The 21,148-nt window shown below is 36.9% G+C and overlaps 1 pseudogene; it reads right to left on the reverse strand.

The window, feature by feature from the left end:
• Positions 1-20,029: 20,029 nt before the first annotated feature.
• Positions 20,030-20,916, reverse strand: LOC100607547 (annotated as a pseudogene).
• Positions 20,917-21,148: the final 232 nt, after the last annotated feature.

Genomic DNA, 21,148 nt, shown 5'->3' on the forward strand with positions numbered 1-21,148 from the left:
GGACTCCAGGCAGGCCAAGGTAGTCAGAGTTTGCAGAGCAGTGGAAAGGAGAGAGCTGCACAGCAGAGCACCCTGGAGAGCTGTAGAGGGTCTCTGAGTCTTCATCTGAAGACTGATCATCACACACTTGTGAGGAAAACACCAAGGCTGGGACATGAACTGCTGGAAAGAACTACAAGTAATTATCTTTAGAGATTTCACAGGACCAGGAATAATTCCTGTTTTCCCACCAGCCAGAGTATAAAACCTCATAAATCAAACATTGTGTAGGATACTCAGAAGAGTCTTTCCTCGGTAGTGGGGCAAAATTAGATCAAAATTAAAAGCTGCTTTGTTCCCACCTAATAAAGCTGAGAAGCAAGATCTGAATGGATCAGACTGTTTCCAAGTAAATTAATTATATCCTACATCAAAGCTCAAGAATATTTATAGGAGTGTAAGAATATTCAGCACCCCAAAGTTACAATCTACAAATTCTGGCATCCAATAAAAAATTATTAGCATGCAAAAAGTAGTGGTATAAATATTTGAATATAAAACCCGTATTAAGAATAACCAATCAATTTGAAACCAAACCAGACCTGACACAGATGTTAGAATTAGCCAATAAGTACATTGAAAGCTATTATAATTGTATTCTATGTGTTTAAAAATTTAAGTGGAGACAGAAGATATAGAGAAGAGCCCAATTAAACATCTAGAGATGCAAACCACAAGGTCTAAGGTGAAACTTTATTATAGACTAAGAATGAAGAAATGTTGTTGGTCTATCAAAATGGAGTTACTGTTAACAAACATTTATGAAAAATATTCACCTCACTACATCAAAGGTGCTAAAACAATGTACCTGCATTTATCAGAAGTAAGTGGAAGGGCCATCCAGTTGTTTTTAGATCAGCCCAACCAGAAGTGGATTTCAGTAGATGAGAGTCTCAGGCAGAGAGGTAACTGAGACTTTCTTTAATTTCCATTCTTAGACATTGGTTTCACATTTGTTTACCAGTGGGAGAAAAAAAATTTTTTCTATGTGATAGAAGTTACATATCTCTTTGTATTGAACATTTTAAATTTATAGTAGCCATGCAATATAAAGCATATTTAAACTTATTTTGATAGTCTTTTTTTCTCAGTAGTTATTTCTCAATTATTATGTATAACTGAATAGTGTTAATTACACAGAATCTCTAAAAACAGGGGCAGCCCTGTTGGATACACTCACCACACTTCTACCCCTTGCTCTTTGCTACAGGAGGCTGATGGACTACATCCATGGGCTACTTTGTCCTCTAGCTTCCAATTAGATTCAGACAAAAGGAAGCATCAACAGCTAATGGGAGACCAAAAGGAAAAATTGGGGTACCTATTCCCCTGGATTACTCCCTGCTGATTGCTGCAGAGGGACTTCATCCTTGCCCTGGTTTCTGGAAAACACTCTTTCATTGCCCATGCAGTCCTAGGAGTGATGATGCCTCACTGGATGGCAAAGTCTCTTATTGGCTTCCCTAAATCTTACTCACAACTTGTAGATAATCCCTCTATTAAATCCTTTTCAGTTACCCAATTTGAGTGTGCAGTCTCTTTCCTGATGGACTTTAACTGATATAGTGTCCTTCATGACCTTAGTTACAAAGTCATTTTCAAATCAAGTTCATGTCTAAATCATATTTTCTCTGGCTTCCATGTGTGCAAAACATTTTCTACATTTTTGTGTCTCTTAATCTCTTCAGTTTCTTTTGTGAAACCAGGAAACTTCTAAGGAAGGGTAATAAAGCCTTTTAAATTTTGATTTATATAACAAATATCCCACTGAATCACCAGTAAACAGGTTTATGTCATGCATTATTTGGTTTCAGAATTTCAATCGACTGCAGCTATTGACTTTAGCCAATATCAAATGGAGTATTCAGCAGAGAGAGTTTAGAGCCACTACCTTCCCTCCCCAACTCAAGAGTGCCACATACTTTGGTAGGAAAGTAACCAATTTACAATTTGTCAGCTTTATGTAAGAAAGTCAATGAAGAAACTAAGTGATGTGAAAGCATCATTTTAATTTATTTAGGTGGTGTTTTAGTTCACCTTAAAGGCCTATTCCTTAACTCAGCTTTGACAGGCATTCTTTCTCTAGTTAAAAAACCATTTGGGCTTAAGGTGGAAATAAGGCAAAGTCTGGCCAATTTTGAGACTTGGACTTTGGAAAGAGTTTGGGAAAAGAATAGAAAATAAATAATGATAGCAAGAGGGGGAATGTCTTAATAAATATAGTCATTAGGATTAAATTGGGAATTCTCTCTCATGTCACAGAAAGGAAACATTAGGATTTCACTGGCTTCATTTTACCCCGAGTATATTTTGCCTATTGAATTAAATTAACAAAGCAAGAATTCTGGCACTGATGCCTCAGTAACCTTCTCTCTGACAGCCATAAGTAATTTTTTTGTCTGCTTAGTCTTCAGAAATATCGTTGGTAGATCTGGAATAGCAGTGTACTGGAGTAAATGTGGTTCAGTGTTGAGTAAATTTCAATTAAAGTTAATAATACAATTCCATAAATTAAAAAAAGTCATCGGCTATCTTGTAAGAAATTTTAATTACATGTAAACTTGAATAGATATATTAATGACTATTAATGGCATTTAAGATATAAGACTAACCACTTCATACCCATTAGGATGGCTGTTAAGGAAAATAACTAGAAAATGGCAAATATTGGCAGGAATACAGAAAAAGTGAAACCCTTGTGAATTGCTAGTGGGAATGTAAACTGGTGCAGCTGCATGGAAAACAGTATGATGATTCCTCAGAAAAGTTAAACGGAATTATTACACAATTAAGCAATTCCATTTCTGGGTATATGCTCAAAGGAACTGAAAGCAAGGGCTCAAACAGATATCTGCATACCTATGTACATAGTATTATTACTCACAACAGCTAAATGGCAGAACCAACCCATGTGTCCATCAGTGGATGAATGGATAAATGTAATGTGATATACATATACAATGAAATGTTATTCAGCCTTAAAAAAGAAGGAAATTCTGACATATGCTACAACATGGATGAATCTTGAAGTCATAATGCTGAGTTAATAAACCAGTCACAAAAAGACAAATACTGTGTGATATCACTTTTATGAGATAGAGTAGTCAGATTCACAGACAGGATGGAATGGTGGTTGCCAGGCACTGGAGGAGAGGAGAATGAGAAGCTAGTGTTTAATTGGCACAGAGCTTCAGTTGGGGAAGATGAGAAGTTCTGGAGATGAATGGCAGTGATGACTATAGAACAATGCGAATTTACTTGGTGCCAGTGAACTGTACACTTAAAAATGGTTAAAATGGTATATTTTATGTAATGTGTATTTTACCACAATAAAAAAGACTAAGCATAGTTTACTGGGGAGAGTTACATATTTTAAGTAAATATTTGGAGTTGGCAATGCTAGGAAAAGAACCTAATAAATGCAGCAACAAACCCAAAGCACTTAAAAAATGCAGAAAAATCCAGTATTTCTCTTAAAGGTATCAACTATCTCACTAGATTTTTTTTAAAAGCCACCACAAATTAGATATTATACCCAAGAATTTCTTTGAACTTGAAAAAATGTTTAAAAATTATGTGTGATAAACTTTATTAAATAAGACATTAGAGGATTTTCTATCTTGGTCTTTATTATGGTTTTTACTTTTTCAAATACATATGATTTTTCTAAATTTTGTATTAAAAAATAAGATGTGATAAACCCAATTATGCTAAGTAGGCAGAACTTTGTGGTTTTGGAAAGAAAATGTTAAGTCTGAATAAAAAACTAGCATTTTTTTCCTCTCTTCTAATGACAGGAACTTCCATTTTCTCAATAATTGCTCTTCCAAGATGCTGCCTCATTTCAGAGCCATGTTTCACTCATGGGCTGGTCCTGTCCAGAAAACAGCCAATGCTCATTCCCGACACTTTCTTGTCACTGCTCTTTTCTGTGAGTGCATTTTGTGACATTCTCCTTAAAGATCTGAAGTTACAAATTGTTTCTTTGTTTCTGTTTTATGAAAGAGAAAAGTGGCCAGGCACAGTGGCTCACACCAGTAATACCAGCACTTTGGGAGGCTAAGGTGGGTGAGTCACTTGAGTCCAGAAGTTCAAGGCCAACCTGGGCAATACAGCAAAACCCCATCTCTACAAAAAATACAAAACTTAGCTGGGCTTGGTGGCACGTGCCTGTGTTCCTAGCTACTCGGTAGGCTGAGGTGGGAGGACCGCTTGAGCCCGAGAGGTCAAGGCTGCAGTAAGCCAAGATCGCACCACTGCACTCCAGCCTGGGTGACAGAGTGAGACCCTTTCTCAAAAAAAACAAAACAAAACGAAACAAAAAAAAACAAAACAAGGCCCAGTATCAGGGAAAATTGACCTGCCGTGATCAGCACTGAGACGTATCCTAATATAATTATTAGATTTTAAAAATGACATGAGCTTCTCCAGGCCAAAAAAAAAAATAGTAAGTAATTTATAAGGGCAAAATAGCAGACTGCATTTGACCTCTCAAAATCAAAGTAAGAAAACAAACAACGAAGCAGCCTTTTCAAAACACTCGAGAAAAATGAGTATGAACGAGATTATATATTCAGCCAAGCTCAAGTATCAAGCTTCAAGTATCAAGACTACAGAAAACATTTCCAAGAGCCTAAGGGCCAGGATAAACTGCAGCCAGCTAACCTATACAGTCATCATTGAGAATTGATTCTACATAAAGTATATTTTGAATATTCTAACTTATCTAATTTAAATAGTCAGCTTTTCCACAAAATAATCAATATAATCTGATAGTATCATTGTTATGTAGACTATAATTAAGAGAAAGTTTACCTACATCAATGTGTGATGCAGACTACATTACAGTTAGCAGTTCTCGCCTCCTGCTAATCCTTCCTACCACATGTAGGTTGAAAATTTGGGGTAGCATAGAAGGAGTATTGATTCATAGCACACTTCGAGCCTACCGTGTGCGATATCTTGTGATGGGCACTGGGGATACAAGTATGAATAGGCTAGAAATGGTGCTTTTGACACTATCTTGAAAATAGATTCAGAATATATTCACTTCTTACTCTTACTCTTCTATCACTCTTGATCCAAGCTAATCTCATCCGCCTCTACCCTTAGCTTCCTAGTTTGTCAGAGAGTCTTTTTAAAACTAAGTGAGAGCATGCTATTCCTTTGCCCAAAGCCCTCCAATGGTTTCTTAACTCATTCAACATGAAAAATGAAATTCTTACAATAATCTACAATGACCACACAGATGATATTTATGTAATGTTAAAATATAAAAATCAGTCCTGTGTATAATTTATGAATTCATATATGTATAGGACATTATAAAACATGAATACATATCAACTTTAGGATAGTTGTTATTTCTGAGGAGGAAGGAAATAAGTTTGGGAAGCTTTAATAGTACATATAAAGCTTTACTTCTTAAAGAAAAGTATTTGTGCAAGTGCAGCAAAATGTTTGCTTTTGCCAAATCTGCATAGTGGGTACTAAGGTATTCAATATAATAATTTTATGTTTTGTATATTTAAAATATTATATTTAAAACATTTAAGTAATACATGTATCTCAATATGGGTCTATTCTCAATAATTTTTCAAGAAATAAGATAAATGATTTAAATTGACACATTTAGACAATGTTTTACAGTTTTAGGGATTCCCTCTTCATGAATATCTTGATTTCTTCCTTGAGAATACCTATCACTTGAGGACTAAATCTCTATTGTCTCTTCTTTTTAGCATCATCTTCTTTCTCATTTTGCATTTTTAATTCCTTTTAATCCTTTATTTCACTCAGATCAGAAAATATTTCTCAGAATACTGTATTTATAACTTATTGTGTTGTCTTCAATCGACATGTTCTTTCTTCATGATTTTCTTTCATAAATGAAATCATAAAATCTTACAACCTCTTTTGATAATACTATTCTTTTAAAAAATGTTCTCTGGTTATGGTAGCAAATTATTTTGAAAAATATCTTTTACTCTAAATTTTCAGGATGATCTTCCCTTTCTTCTGCTGCTCCATATTTTCAGAATTCCATGTTATTTTCATTTACTCATGCTGAAATGGCATGACTTGTATCCTGACATTTACCAATAAGCAGGATAAGTGGTTTCTTCCCCATCTGGCTTCCTGGCTACTTGGACCTTGATAAAATCACCTTCTCAGATCTTCAACTGGAAGACAGGTTGGTATTTTATAGTTTCTCTTCAAATTCCATCTTCCAACAGGCATCACTTTAGAATAGCTCTGAATTTAGTGGTATTTTCTCCTGAGAGGGGCCTTGTACATATCAATATATATTGTTTCCAGAGTCTGTTTCTACCGTGTGTTGTTATGACTCAAAGAAGTAAAATGCTAGATCTCTAATGTGGCGTAAATCATTGTTAGCTCTCTTTACTTCATATTTCCTGTTGTGTTGGTTTCCAGGTTTGTCTCTGAAGAGAAGTAGAAAAAGAGGCATTAGGGAAGTGGGTTGCTTCGAAAAGTATCCTGTTCTGAAGAATAGCTGTTGAATTTCCCGTTGTGATATCCTCTGAGTCTCTGTGAAGGATTTTGGGAGTTATGAGGGTACAACATTTCCCTTTGTTTGTCTTTAACCTGGTAGATATGTTCCACTTATGGCAGCAAAATATGCATAAGCAGCCATGTGGGATTCTGAATCAGCTCCATTGATCATGCAGTTAGTAGAAAATCCTCTCATTTCCTGGCAATAAGATGGCTTTGAGTCATGATTTTCTGTTATGACTTGTAATCCATTTTTGTGTTTTTATGAATCTATTAGTGAGAAATTGGAAGAGACCAAATCTGAAATGGAAAGCTATGTCCTATACTTTTGAGTCATGAAATTGCCATGAATATTTTAGTTGACTGATCTGAATAGATGAAAAATCTGTGATTTGAAAGTACTCAATGACTTATTCGGTCACAGAGTCAGAAACAGGAAGAGTACAATATTCAACCCCAACTTATGGGATAATTTGTAAAGGAAATATCTAAAATAAACTTAATTATGAAAGAGAGCCGACAGTCATATAGGTCAGCCAGGACTTTGCTTTCCTCTTCCTAATGTCCTGTTAAACCCTTGTCAGATTCATTTTTATTAACACTTGTATCAGAGGGCAGAAAGAGGTGATATTTCAATCTGTCAACTTCACTGCTCATTAGCAACTCATGTAAAGGGCAGTAAGGGGGAGGATCAAAGGCTAAACTGAGGTTACAAGTTTTCTGTGGCTGTCACTTACCCTGCTATGTCATTAGCACAGATAATAGAGAGAGAGCTGTATTAAGGGATTAAGAGTTCAATGGAAGCGATGCATGGTGAAAAGCTGAAGAAGTGTTGAGACCCTAGATGTGGTAATTCTATCTGAGAGCCATCGGAGCTACAGGCATGCATAGGAGTTAATATGACACTGTGCAATGTTGCACACAGATGAGCATAATTAATGGTCTTTGTGTGGTTGAGGAAAAAAAGGATATACTTGTAAATTACATTTAAAACCCGCACCAAGTGGTAAGGTCCTGAAGAAGGACAGATAGATCATCTTTAAGGATGTGCTTAATTCACCTATGAGAACCAATGTGTGCAGATCTGTGCATGGAACATATCTGAAAAAAGTAAAAATATTTACAGTAGAACTAACACTACTTTCAGGTCAGCGGAATGCACTCTTGCTTAATTATCTTTTCTGCTTTTCACTAGTCAATATAAAATATAAATCCTAAAGCTACACTGCATGAAATTTAAATACATAGATCGATTTTTCCCTCAATACATTAGGCATCTTTCATCAGATAATTTTGATCTTGTCAAAAAAAATATCAATATGAGAATAAAATCATGGGGAGCTACAGTGATAAAATTAAATAATTTGAATAAAAGGACTAAGTAAACAATAATGTGCTATATAAATATGAAGAATTTTACTTTTACAATAAATTCTTTTTTAAGTATCACATATTGTTATTTCCTCTTCCTATTGTTCTGCATGTATTTACACATACAGCACAAACATTTTATTTTCTTCTTTTCTTTCTATATCAGAATTTAAAAATAAGTTTACATCTGCATTATTTGTAGGCCACTTTCAAGGTGAGATTCCAGTGAAAATCAATCAATCAGACAATCTTTAAAAATTTCAATGCATCTATTTTATTTTAGGACATCTATGTTATTTCAGGCAATGTTGGGAATAAATGCAATCTTGTCTTCCTCCCTAAAGGGTTCATAATACAGTTGAGGAATCATAAAAACCTACATAAAGATGTGAAAGAGACCATGCAGTATTAAATATAATGCAACAGGATTTCAAGTTAGAGCCAGAATAACTCTTAAAACTTGATAAAGGCTTTGATGGGTGGAAAGGACTTGAAATTTGGCTATGAAAATAGTTTTCCCTTGAATGGTCTGAAGCTTCACTTCATGAAATGATCAGCCATTATAAAGGCAGTTTATACCTAATTCCTTAGATATTTTTTGAGCTGAAAGTGGTCTCAGTGGGAGGCAGCAGACAGTGGTTAAGAGCTCAGCTTCTAAATTAAGCCTGGAAGACAAGTCATTTCTGCTTTCTTCATCCTGTAAAACCTCCCTACTGCAACTTTGTGCTACACCATCATATTTTCCTCGAGTTTTCCAATAGATTCCTCACTGACTGATATGGTTTGGCTGTGTCCCCACCAAAATCTCATCTTGAATTACAGCTCCCATAATCTCCATGTGTCTTGGGAGGGACCTGATGGAGATAACTGAATCATGGGGGCAGTTTCCCCCATCCTGGCATCATGACAGTAAGTGAGTTCTCATGAGATCTGATGATTTTATAAGGGGCTTCCCCACCCTTCACTCAGCACTTCTACTTGCTGCCGCCATGTGAAGAAGAACGTGTTTGCTTTCCCTTCGGCCACGATTATAAGTTTCCTGAGCCCCCCCACAAGCCATGTGGAACTGTTAATCAATTAAATCTCTTTTCTTTATAAATTACCCAGTCTCAGGTATGTCTTCATTAGCAGCATAACATGGAACCAACACAGTAAATTGGTACCAGGAGTGGGGTACTGCTATAAGGATACCCAAAAATGTGGAAGCAACTTTGGAACTGTGTAACAGGCAGAGGATGGAACAGTTTGGAGGGCTCAGAAGAAGATGGAAAACATATGGGAAACTTTGGAACTTCCTAGAGACTTGGAGGGCTCAGAAGACAGAAAGATGTGGGAAAGTTTGGAACTCCTTATATACTTGTTGGAAAGCCTTGACCAAAATTCTGATAGTGATATGGACAATAAAGTCCAGGCTGAGGTGGTCTCAGATGGAGATGAGGAACTTTTTGGGAACTGGACTAAATGTCACTCTTGCTATGCAAATAGACTGGTGGCATTTTGCCCCTGCTCTAGAGATCTGTGGAACTTTGAACTTGAGAAAGATTATTTATTGTATCAGGCTGAAGAAGTTTCTAAGCAGCAAAGCATTCAAGAGAAAGCAGAACATAAAAGTTTGAAAAATTTGCAGCCTGAGAATGCAATAGAAAAGAAAAACCCATTTTCTGAGGAGAAGTTCAAGCCTGCCACAGAAATTTGCATAAGTAACAAGAAGCTGAACGTTAATCACCAAAAGAGTAGGAAAAATGTCTCCAGGGCATGTCAGAGACCTTCACAGCAGCCTCTCTCAACATGGGCCCAAAGGCCTAGGAGGAAAATGGTTTCATGGGCCCCCCTGCTATGTGCAGCCTCATGACTTGGTGCCCTGCATCCCAGCTGCTCCAGCTGTGGTTAATAGGGGCCAAAGTACAGCTTAGGCCATTGCTTCAGAGGATGCAAGCTCCAAGCATAGGCAGTTTCCATGTGGTGTTGAGCCTGCAGATGCACAGAAGTCAAGAATTGAGGTTTGGGAACCTCTACCTAGATTTAAAAGAGTGTATGAAAAAGTACAGATGTCCAGGCAGAAATTTGCTGCAGAGGTGGGGCCTTCATGGAGGAGTTCTGCTAGGGCAGTAGAGAAGGGAAATATGAAGCATACACAAGTATCAATAGCCTAATTAATTAAGTGGAAGAAAGGATATCAGAGATTGAAGATCAAGTTAATGAAATAAACCATGAAGACAAGATCAGAGAAAAAAGAATGAAAAGGAATGAACAGAGCCTGAAAGAAATAAGGGACTATGTGAAAAGACCAAATCTACATTTGATTGGTGTACCTGAAAGTGACAGGGAGAATGGAACCAAGTTGGAAAACACACTTCAGGATATTATCCAGGAGAACTTCTCCAACCTAACAAGGAAGGCCAACATTCAAATTCAGGAGATACAGAGAACACCACAAAGATACTCCTTGAGAAGAGCAACCCAAAGACACATAATTGTCAGATTCACCAAAGTTGAAATTAAGGAAAAAATGTTAAGGGCAGCCAAAGAGAAAGGTCGGGTTTCCACAAAGGGAAGCCCATCAGACTAACAGCAGATCTCCCTGCAGAAACCCGACAAGCTAGAAGACAGTGGGCAGCCAGTATGCAACATTCTTAAAAAAAAAGAATTTTCAAGCCAGAATTTCATATCTGGTCAAACTAAGCTTTATAAGTGAAGTAGAAATAAAATCCTTTACAGACAAGCAAATGCTGACGGATTTTGTCACCACCAGGCCTGCCTTACATGAGCTTCTGAAGGAAGCACTTAACAGGGAAAGGAGAAACTGACAGCAGCCACTGCAAAAGCATACCAAAACGTAAAGGCCATCAACACTATGAGGAAACTGCATCGACTAATGGGAAAAATAACAAGCTAGTATCATAATGACAGGATCAAATTCACACATAACAATATTAACCTTAAATGTAAATGGGCTAAATTCCTCAATTAAATTCCTCAACTAAATTAAATTCCTCAAACTAAATTAAATTAAATTCCTCAATTAAAAGACACAGATTGGCAAATTGGATAAAGAGTCAACACCCATCGGTGTGCTGTATTCAGGAGACCCATCTCATGTGCACACATAGGCTCAAAATAAAAGGATGGAGGAAGATTTACCAAGCAAATGGAAAGCAAAAAAAAAAAAAAAAAAAAAAAAAAAAAAAAAAAAAAAAAGCAGGGGTTGCAATCCTAGTCTCTGATAAAACAGACTTTAAACCAACAAAAATGAAAGAAGACAAATAAGGGCATTATATAATGGTAGGGGGATCAATGGATCAATGCAACAAGAAGAGCAAACTATCCTAAATATATATGCACCAATACAGGAACATCCAGATTCATAAAGCAAGTTCTTAGAGACCGACAAAGAGACTTACATTCCCATACAGTAATAGTGGGAGACTTTAACACCCCACTGTCAATATTAGACAGATCAATGAGACAGAAAATTAACAAGGATATTCAGGACTTGAACTCAGCTCTGGACCAAGCAGACCTAATAGACATCTACAGAACTCTCACTACTCCAAATCAACAGAATGTACATTCTTCTCAGCATCACATCACACTTATTCTAAATTGACCACATAATTGGAAGTAAAATACTCCTCAGCAAATGCAAAAGAACAGAAATCATAACAGTCTCTCAGACCACAGTGCAATCAAATTAGAACTCAGGATTAAGAAACTCACTCAAAACCACACAATTATATGGAAACTGAACAACCTGCTCCTGAATGACTACTGGGTAAATAATGAAATTAAGGCAGAAATAAATAAGTTCACTGAAACCAATGAGAACAAAGACACAACATGTCAGAATCTCCGGGACACAGCTAAAGCAGTGTTTAGAGGGAAATTTATAGCACTAAAGGCCCACATGAGAAAGTGGGAAAGATCCAAAATCGACACCCTAACATCACAATTAAAAGAACTAGAGAAATGGCCAGGTGTGGTGGCTCATGCCTGTAATCCCAGCACTTTGGGAGGCCGAGGCAGGTGGATCACAAGGTCAAGAGATTGAGACCATCCTGGCCAACATGGTGAAACTCTATCTCTACTAAAAATACAAAAAATTAGCTGGGTGTGGTGGCAGTCACCTGTGGTCCCAGCTACTCAGGAGGCTGAGGTAGGAGAATCACTTGAACCTGGGAGGCAGAGGTTGCAGTGAGCTGGGACTGCACCACTACACTCCAGCCTGGCGACAGAGTGAGACTCTGTCTCAAAAAAAAGAACTAGAGAAGCAAGAGCAAACAAATTCAAAAGCTAGCAGAAGACAAGAAATAACTAAGATCAGAGCAGACCTGAAGGAGATAGAAACACAAAAAAACCCTTAAAAAATCAATGAATCCAGGAACTGGTTTTTTGAAAACAATAACAAAATAGATTGACTACTAGCCAGACTACTAAAGAAGAAAAGAGAGAAGAATCAACTAGATTCAATAAAAAATGATAAAGGGAATATCACCACTGATCCCACAGAAATACAAACTACCATCAGAGAATACTATAAACACCTCTATGCAACTAAACTAGAAAATCTAGAAGAAATAGATAAATTCCTGGACACATACACCCTCCCAAGACTAAACAAGGAAGAGTTGAATCCCTGAATAGACCAATAAAAAGTTCTAAAATTGAGGCAGTAATTAATAGCCTACCAACCAAAAAAGGCCCAGGACCAGACGGATTCACAGACGAATTCTATCAGAGGTACAAAGAGTAACTGGTGCCATTCCTTCTGAAACTATTCCAAACAATAGAAAAAGAGGGACTCCTCCATGACTCATTTTATGAGGCCAGCATCATCCTGATACCAAAACCTGGCAGAGACACAACAAAAAAGAAAATTTCAGGCCAATATCCCTGATGAACATTGATGTGAAAATCCTCAGTAAAATACTGGCAAACTGATACAGCAGCACATTAAAAAGCTTATCCACCACGATCAAGTTGGCTTTATCCCTGGGATGCAAGGCTGGTTCAACATATGCAAATCAACAAATGTAATCCATCACATAAACAGAACCAATGTCAAAAACCACATGATTATCTTAATAGATCCAGAAAAGGCCTTTGATAAAATTCAACACCCCTTCATGCTAAAAAACACTCAATAAACTAGGTATTGATGAAATATATCTCAAAATAATAAGAGCTATTTATGACAGACCCACAGCCAGTATCACAATGAATGGGCAAAAACTGGAAGCATTCCCTTTGAAAACTGGCACAAGACAAGGATGCCCTCTCTCACCACTCCTATTCAACATAGTGTTGGAAGTTCTGGCCAGGACAATCAGGCAAGAGAAATAAATAAAGGATGTTCAAACAGGAAGCGAGGAAGTCAAATTGTCTCTGTTTGCAGATGACATGATTGTATATTTAGAAAACCCCATTGTCTCAGCCCAAAACCTCCTTCAGCTGATAAGCAACTTCAGGAAAGTCTCAGGATACTAATCAATGTGCAAAAATCACAAGCATTCCTATACATGAATAATAGACAAACAGAGAGCCAAATCATGAGTGAACTCCCATTGACAATTGCTATAAAGAGAATAAAATACCTAGGAATACAACTTACAAAGGATGTGAAGGACCTCTTCAAGGAGAACTATAAACCACTGCTGAAGGAAATGAGAGGACACAAACAAATGGACATTCCATGCTCATGGATAGGAAGAATCAATATTGTGAAAATGGCCATACTGTCCAAAGTAATTTATAGATTCAAGGCTATCCCCATCAAGCTACCATTGACTTTCTTCACAGAATTAGAAAAAACTACTTTAAAGTTCATATGGAACCAAAAAAGAGCCCCCATTGCCAAGACAATCCTAAGCAAAAAGAACAAAGCTGGAGGCATCATGCTACCTGACTTCAAACTATACTACAAGGCTACAGTAACCAAAACAGCATCGTACTGGTACCAAAACAGAGATATAGACCAATAGAACAGAACAGAGGCCTCAGAAATAACATCACACACTTATAACCATCTGATCTTTGACAAACCGTATAAAAACAAGCAATGGGGAAAGGATTCCCTATTTAATAAATGGCATTGGGAAAACTGGCTAGCCATATGCAAAAAACTGAAACTGCATCCCTTTCTTATACCTTATACAAAAATTAACTCAAGATGGATTAAAGACTTAAAAGTAAGACCTAAAACCATAAAAATCCTAGAAGAAAACCTAGGCAGTACCATTCGGGACATAGGCATGGGCAAAGACTTCATGACCAAAACACCAAAAGCAATGGTAACAAAAGCCAAAATTGACAAATGGAATCTAATTAAACTAAAGAACTTCTGTATAGCAAAAGAAACTATCATCAGAGTGAACAGGCAACCTACAGAATGGAAGAAAAATTTTGCCGTCCATTTATCTGACAAAGGGCTAATATCCAGAATCTACAAGGAACTTAAACAAATTTACGAGAAGAAAACAAACAACCCCATCAAAAATTGGGCAAAGAATATGAACAGACACTTCTCAAGAGAAGACATTTATGAGGCCTACAAACATATGAAAAAATGCTCATCATCACTGATCTGTAGAGAAATGTAAATCAAAACCACAATGAGACACCATCTCACATCAGTTAGAATGGTGATTAATAAAAAGTCAGGAAACAACAGATGCTGGAGAGAATGTGGAGAAATAGGAATGCTTTCACACTGTTGGTGGGAGTGTAAATTAGTTCGACCATTGTGGAAGATAGTGTGGTGATTCCTCAAGGATCTAGAACCAGAAATACTATTTAACCTAGCAATCCCATTACTGGGCTATACCGAAAGGATTATAAATCATTCTACTATAAAGACACGTGCACATGAATGTTTGTTGCAGCACCATTCACAATAGCAAAGACTTGGAACCAACCCAAATGCCTGTCAATGGTAGACTGGATAAAGAAAATGTGGCACATATATACCATGGAATATTATGCAGCCATAATAAAGAATGAGTTCATGTCTTTTGCAGGGACAAGGATGAAGCTGGAAACCATCATTCTCAGCAAACTAACACTGTAACAGAAAACCACACAACGCATGTTCTCACTCAGAAGTGGGAGTTGAACAGTGAGAACATATCGGCACAGGAAGGGGAACATCACACACCAGGGCCTGTAGGGGGGTTGGGGGCAAGAGAAGGGATAGCATTAGGAGAAATATCTAATGTAGATGACGGGCTGATGGGTGCAGCAAACCACCATGGTACATGTATACCTATGTAACAAACCTGAACATGCTGCACACATATCCCAGAACTACGAGTATAATGAATGAATGAATAAATAAAAATAAAGCTTGAAAAAAATACAAATAAACTCGAGTTTGACAGACACTTTGTGAGCTTATGCTGTGGCAGGTTACACTTAACACCTCTAAGAAGACCCAGAGCTCAGACTTTGACAGGACCACACCCAGTTAGCCTCTGAGCTAACCTCTAAAGCATCGCCCTCTAGTACTGGCACTGCCCTCTAGCATACAGGAATCTTATGTGTCCGCGGAGAACTGCCCATATAAAGGTACACCTCAAACTTTAATTTCCACAGACTTTTCTTTCCACAGAAGCCTGCATCCATCCTAATAAAGCAACTGTAATATTTTGGAACTCATTCACAATGTTGTTAATGTATTTGGTCTATCAAGTATGTTCTCTGTGAAATTTGTTTACATAATTCACCCCCTCTTTAAGCATTGTGAACCAAAAGAAAAGAAATCTTTTTATATGGCAATAAATCATGTGATCTGTGAAATCATGCTTTAATTATCTCTTTATTTTAACCATACAAAACAGGAGGGGAAGTGTTTTTTATGCATTTAGTAACAAGAGAATAAAAGTTAGGTGGAACTAAATCAAAGATGAAAAGAATCAGAGATTATTTTCTTAGAGGGAAGATTTGAAGCCATAGGATAGACTGAGGAATGAAATGAAGTAAGTAAATTAATGACTTAAAAATTTCCTGGGGTGTGATGATGGCTCATCAATGATTCAACAATAGGATTTGTTCCTACATACGGGACAGGACATAAAATAAAACTTAATTATTCTTTGTCTGTAGAACAATGTCTTGTACACAGTAAGCTCAATAAATATATGTTGATTAAACATGAATGCGTGGAGGAGATAAGATTCTATCTAAAGACACGAAAAGTATGACTATAAACTAAAGCAGTGTGATTTCAAGTAATAAAGGTACATGTTAAAGCTAAGATAAAATTCAATGAAAACAAGTAACTTACGAGAACATTATGAAAAAGATATATAAAAATATAAATTCAAATTGAGACATTCTTCCAAAAATTTTATTATATTGTATTTGATTTCCTTAAAACATGAATGAATTAGATCTAAGTTAATTAAGTGCTTATGGTTTGTATGTTTGCATTTCCTTCATGTTTATGATTCTCTATTAGCATATTGCAGATTTCTGGAGGACAAGGATCATTATTTTTGTTTAATTTGTATTTATTTATTTGTTATAACATGATATTCATACATTAATATTTCACAAACTGATATACGTAGCACAAAATATGTGAATTTAATTGTGCATATTTTAATTTATTGCTGCTAATAAAAATGCTGATAATTGCCTACTATATAAAAGATAAAGACAGTTTTGTAGCCGCCACACTTCTTTCCTGATTTAATTCTATTTCAGTAGGTACCTTCCAAACCTATTTTGAGCTTTATGCATAATTAATTCAAAAAGATGATATTAAAGCTCTGTTCACAGGTGGCTTAGACCTTTGAGATATCAATCATTATCAGACTAAGATTGGAGAAAGAAGTGGTTCATGGAGAACTAAAACCAGGCTTGAAATAAAATTATTTAAAGTCTTTAAACCAGGGCAACTCTATGCTCATTTCACGTGAAATGTGTTAAGCATATAGATTTATACTGAGATTTTAGAATATGACAGTGACAACAGAGCTCTTGCACATTTTGATAGATCTCCGAAGAGCCTAGGTTTTAAAATAATATTTATTAGCTTTAGTAAATGCCTTTATGTATGATTTTGAAAATTGATTATCCAATATTATATTGTAAAGGACTTGTTTTTAAAAACATGTCAATCATTCACTTGGAATCTACATATAACATGACAAAGCTAAGAACTTTGTTGAATCATGTCCCTGCCCCAATTAGCCCCACACTCTCCTCTCAATTCTCTTCAGCATAATGAATGTCTGGGCTATGTTTAACCATCTCTCAAGAATCACCTCTTAGAGAGTCTCTGAGAAATTCCATTTGAATGTTTAGCTATTGCCATTGTCAAGTAATGCTTCAGTAAGATAACTTTCCATTGTGTATACAAACACATGCACAAATTCCCAAAACAAAATCTAAAGGGATGTGTTTTTGTTAAATGACCAGCTTGCATCATTCTTTAATAGCTGGAGATCTTAGTAAAGCTCAGGGGCTATCTGGGTTTGAGAGGGCCCATAAAATACCCAGTTGATCTTAGACTTTAGATTGTCACAGGAAGTTCATCTTTACTGGTCCCACTCTGCATGCATTCATTCCTTCTAATGTACATTTCCCCAATTTTTCTTTATAGCATAACCTTGAAAAATGTGGCCAGCTAAAAGACTGTATGGTTGACTCTTGAACAACACAGGTTTCAATTGCACTTACACATAAATGGAAAATAAAGAATTGGCAGAATGCAAAACCTGAGTACAGGGAGGGCTGACTTTCTGTGTTCATGGATTCTGCAGGGCAAATGTGGGTCTAGAGTATGTGTGGATATTGGTATTGGGGGTGGGGGAGTCTTGGAGCCAATCCCACGTATACCATATACCTAGGACAACTGTATTTCCCAAACTCTCTTTCAGGATTATGTGACCATATGATTAAATTCCAGGCAATGAGATGTAAGTAGAAGCATGTGAGACTTCTAGGAAAGATCTTTGAAAGCATAGGTACTGGCCTGGAATGTAGACATAAAAGCTGAAGCTCTAGCAACTATCTTGTTTTTGAAGGGACCTTGAATATGGAAACCATGCACAGGAGACGATGGAGCCTGGGCTCCTAATATTTATGCTTCACCATCTCCTGTGCATCTCCTGTGCTGCCAAACCAGGCCTGGACTTTCTATCTCTGGATTTCATTTAGATTAGAATAAAATGAACTTCTCTCTTATTTAAGCTACTGTTATTTTTTTCTTTCTGTTACATGCAGCTAAATATAATTTTAACTGATATGTCACATAAAAGCTATGAATGCTAATCCAAAAAGTGGACTAATCCAAAACTTTCTCCCCTAACAACTTGCCCCTATGCCTAAAATTCTCAACATTAAAATTAAGTTATTTTGGCATTAAGGCATTATTTCTGAATGCTTCTATTAAGATATATATGCTCCATAAGGGTGAACTAAGTAAGTTTGCTTAATAAGAGTCTAAGAGTAGAGCTTTGAGAGTGGTAGAGATGGTGCAGGCATAATAATGGTACCATGGGCAACTGGAGCTGTATCTAGGGCAAAAAAGGAAAAGGACTGGGCATTGCAGATATGTTCACTTACTTCACACTATTGCCAATAAGGAAACATGACCTCATGGAAAATATTTTCCTTAAAGTTAAGTTTTGCCTTAGAAATGATGTGATGCTAAATCATCTTCAAAATCTACTACATTAAAGAACTTTAAAAATAGCTCAATGTCTTAATATTTAACTAATTCAATAAATACATTTAAACTCTTAATATTTCTTGGTCTTTGAAAAATCTAAGTTCAGGCCGGGCGCAGTGGCTCATGCCTGTAATCCCAGCACTTTGGGAGGCCGAGGGGGGTGGATCACGAGGTCAGGAGATTGAGACTATCCTGGCTAACATGGTGAAACCCTCTCTCTACTGAAAATACAAAAAATTAGCCGGGCATGGTGGTGGGTGCCTGTAGTCCCAGCTACTGGGGAGACTGAGGCAGGAGAATGACATGAACCCGGGAGGCGGAGCTTGCAGTGAGCCAAGATCGCTCCACTGCACTCCAGCCTGGGCTACAGAGCGAGACTCCATCTCAAAAAAAAAAATCTAAATTCAAATTACTTTTATTCTACTCATGTCATTGATGTCTTATATGACCTGAAACATCATTATGTTCTTGTAACTAGGTTTCTCCAGTGTATTCCAAAACCGTGTTCTAAGGCTTGGTTGTGTCCATTTTTTTATTCAAAAGTTAAAAATGAGACTTTATTAGGGTGACACTACCTATGGAGGGATGGAGAGAAGAGGGTATACTCTGAAGCTAAACTGCCTGGATTTGAAACTTGACTCTATCACTTACTAGCTATGTGAGCCTAAGAAAGTTGTTTAACCTCACCATGCCTCATTTTTCTCATGTGTAGAAAGGAAATAATAATAATGCCTACCTCATAGGTTTGTAGTGAGAATTAACTAAGTCAATTTTTATAAGGCATGTAGAACTTGGCCTACATGTTTGCTAAATACATTAGATAAATTCAGTTAGTATATGAACAGAATGTAGGATTGAAACATGGGTTTTAGATTTTTTTTAAAAATAGAAACCATGCTACTTTTTTAAAATACTGAGTTTTATTTCATATGTATATTTTTGTCTCCCCACCATTTCCATGTCCGACCACCACTACTACTGTGTCCTATCATAACATTCCGTACATGCTTAAAACCAACTAAATGGTGGAGTTCCATCTTTAAAAACTAGACAGGCATTTTTTTAATTTTACTTTAAGTTCTGGGATACATGTGCCGAACATGCAGATTTGTTACACAGGTATACACGTGCCATGGTGGTTTGCTACACCTATCAACCCGTCATCTAGGTTTTAAGCTTCGCATGCATTAGGTATTTGTCCTAATGCTCTCCCTTCCTTTCCCCCTCACCTCCCGACAGACCCCGGTGTGTGATGTTCCCCTCCCTAAAACAGGCATTTTGGACAACACATTCTTGGCAATGGTACCTGAACAACATTTGTCAAACACGGTAGGAGAATTTCTCATCTGCATTATAAAAAGGACAGCCAGATATCAATGGTTACAGAAATGAAATAAGATGGAAAATTTTAAACAAATTGTTTAAACTATTTTCTTAAAGAGACTTCCTCCAGTGCCAGAGATCTTGAATAGCCTCCTGGTCAGTCATCCACAAGCAATTCTTCACATAATTGATGAACTTTGCTTCCACTTTGAGAAGAGAACCACCTTTTTCTATACTTGCATTTTTGCTTTGTTTTCTACAGAACTATGTCCTTTATGTGTTTTAGGAGTTTTTTCCTGTTTTTGGAAGGATTCTTGTCCTTTTGATCTTGATGTTGATTTTTGTCCTTTTGATCTTGGTGTTGACTCAAAAGGCTTTGAGTCTTTTCCATTCTAGTATGACTTTTGTGCATTTTTGGCTGGAGTATCTCCTATAGATTTCTTCACTGGAGCTTTTTCTTCAGTTTCCTCATCATCAAAATCACCACCGTCATCATCTTCATCATTCTCCTCATCATCTTATTCATTAGCAGCAAGTTTTACTTTTCTCTGTGGAACCTTGCTACCACCTCCAGGGGCAGATTGCCTTCCAAGTATATTTAAGAGTTTCATATCCTCCTCCTCTTCATCTTCTGACTCTGCATCTTCCTCCACAACTGCTCAGTGCTATCCACTAATATGCACTGATCCTGAACAACACTTCAATTATAAGACCACTGGTAGTGTGATTTCAAAGCCCCCAAGGGAAACTGTTGGCTGTACAGACATTTTCAAAGTTGCCAGTGTTACCTTAGTTGGACTGCCTTCATAATTCATTGTCTCTGCTTCAACGATGTGCAACTTATCCTTTGCGCCAGCCCCTAAACTGACCATTCTTAAAGATAACTGGTGCTCATTTTCATCATTATCCACCTTAAAGTGATAATCTTTGTTGGCCTTTAGTTCACAATTGAAAAGATAGTTCTGGGGCCTCATGTCTATGTCCCTCAAATCTTCCATGGGATGGTGGCATGCACTCAGGTGGGAGAGAAGGCAGACAGAGATAAATGACTACTGCTCCAGAGAATGGCCATGCAGGACGGAATCACACCAAGGGATTTAGATTCTAATATGTGTCCTGCTACCTCCTAGTTGTATGATCTTGATCTATTCAAATTGTCTGAGACTCAATTTCCTTACTTGTAAATGAGGATGATAAAACCAACCTTATGGGGTTATTATAACGAGTAAA

The sequence above is a fragment of the Nomascus leucogenys genome, chromosome 3, assembly GCF_006542625.1.
Source record: "Nomascus leucogenys isolate Asia chromosome 3, Asia_NLE_v1, whole genome shotgun sequence".
NCBI lineage: Eukaryota > Metazoa > Chordata > Mammalia > Primates > Hylobatidae > Nomascus > Nomascus leucogenys.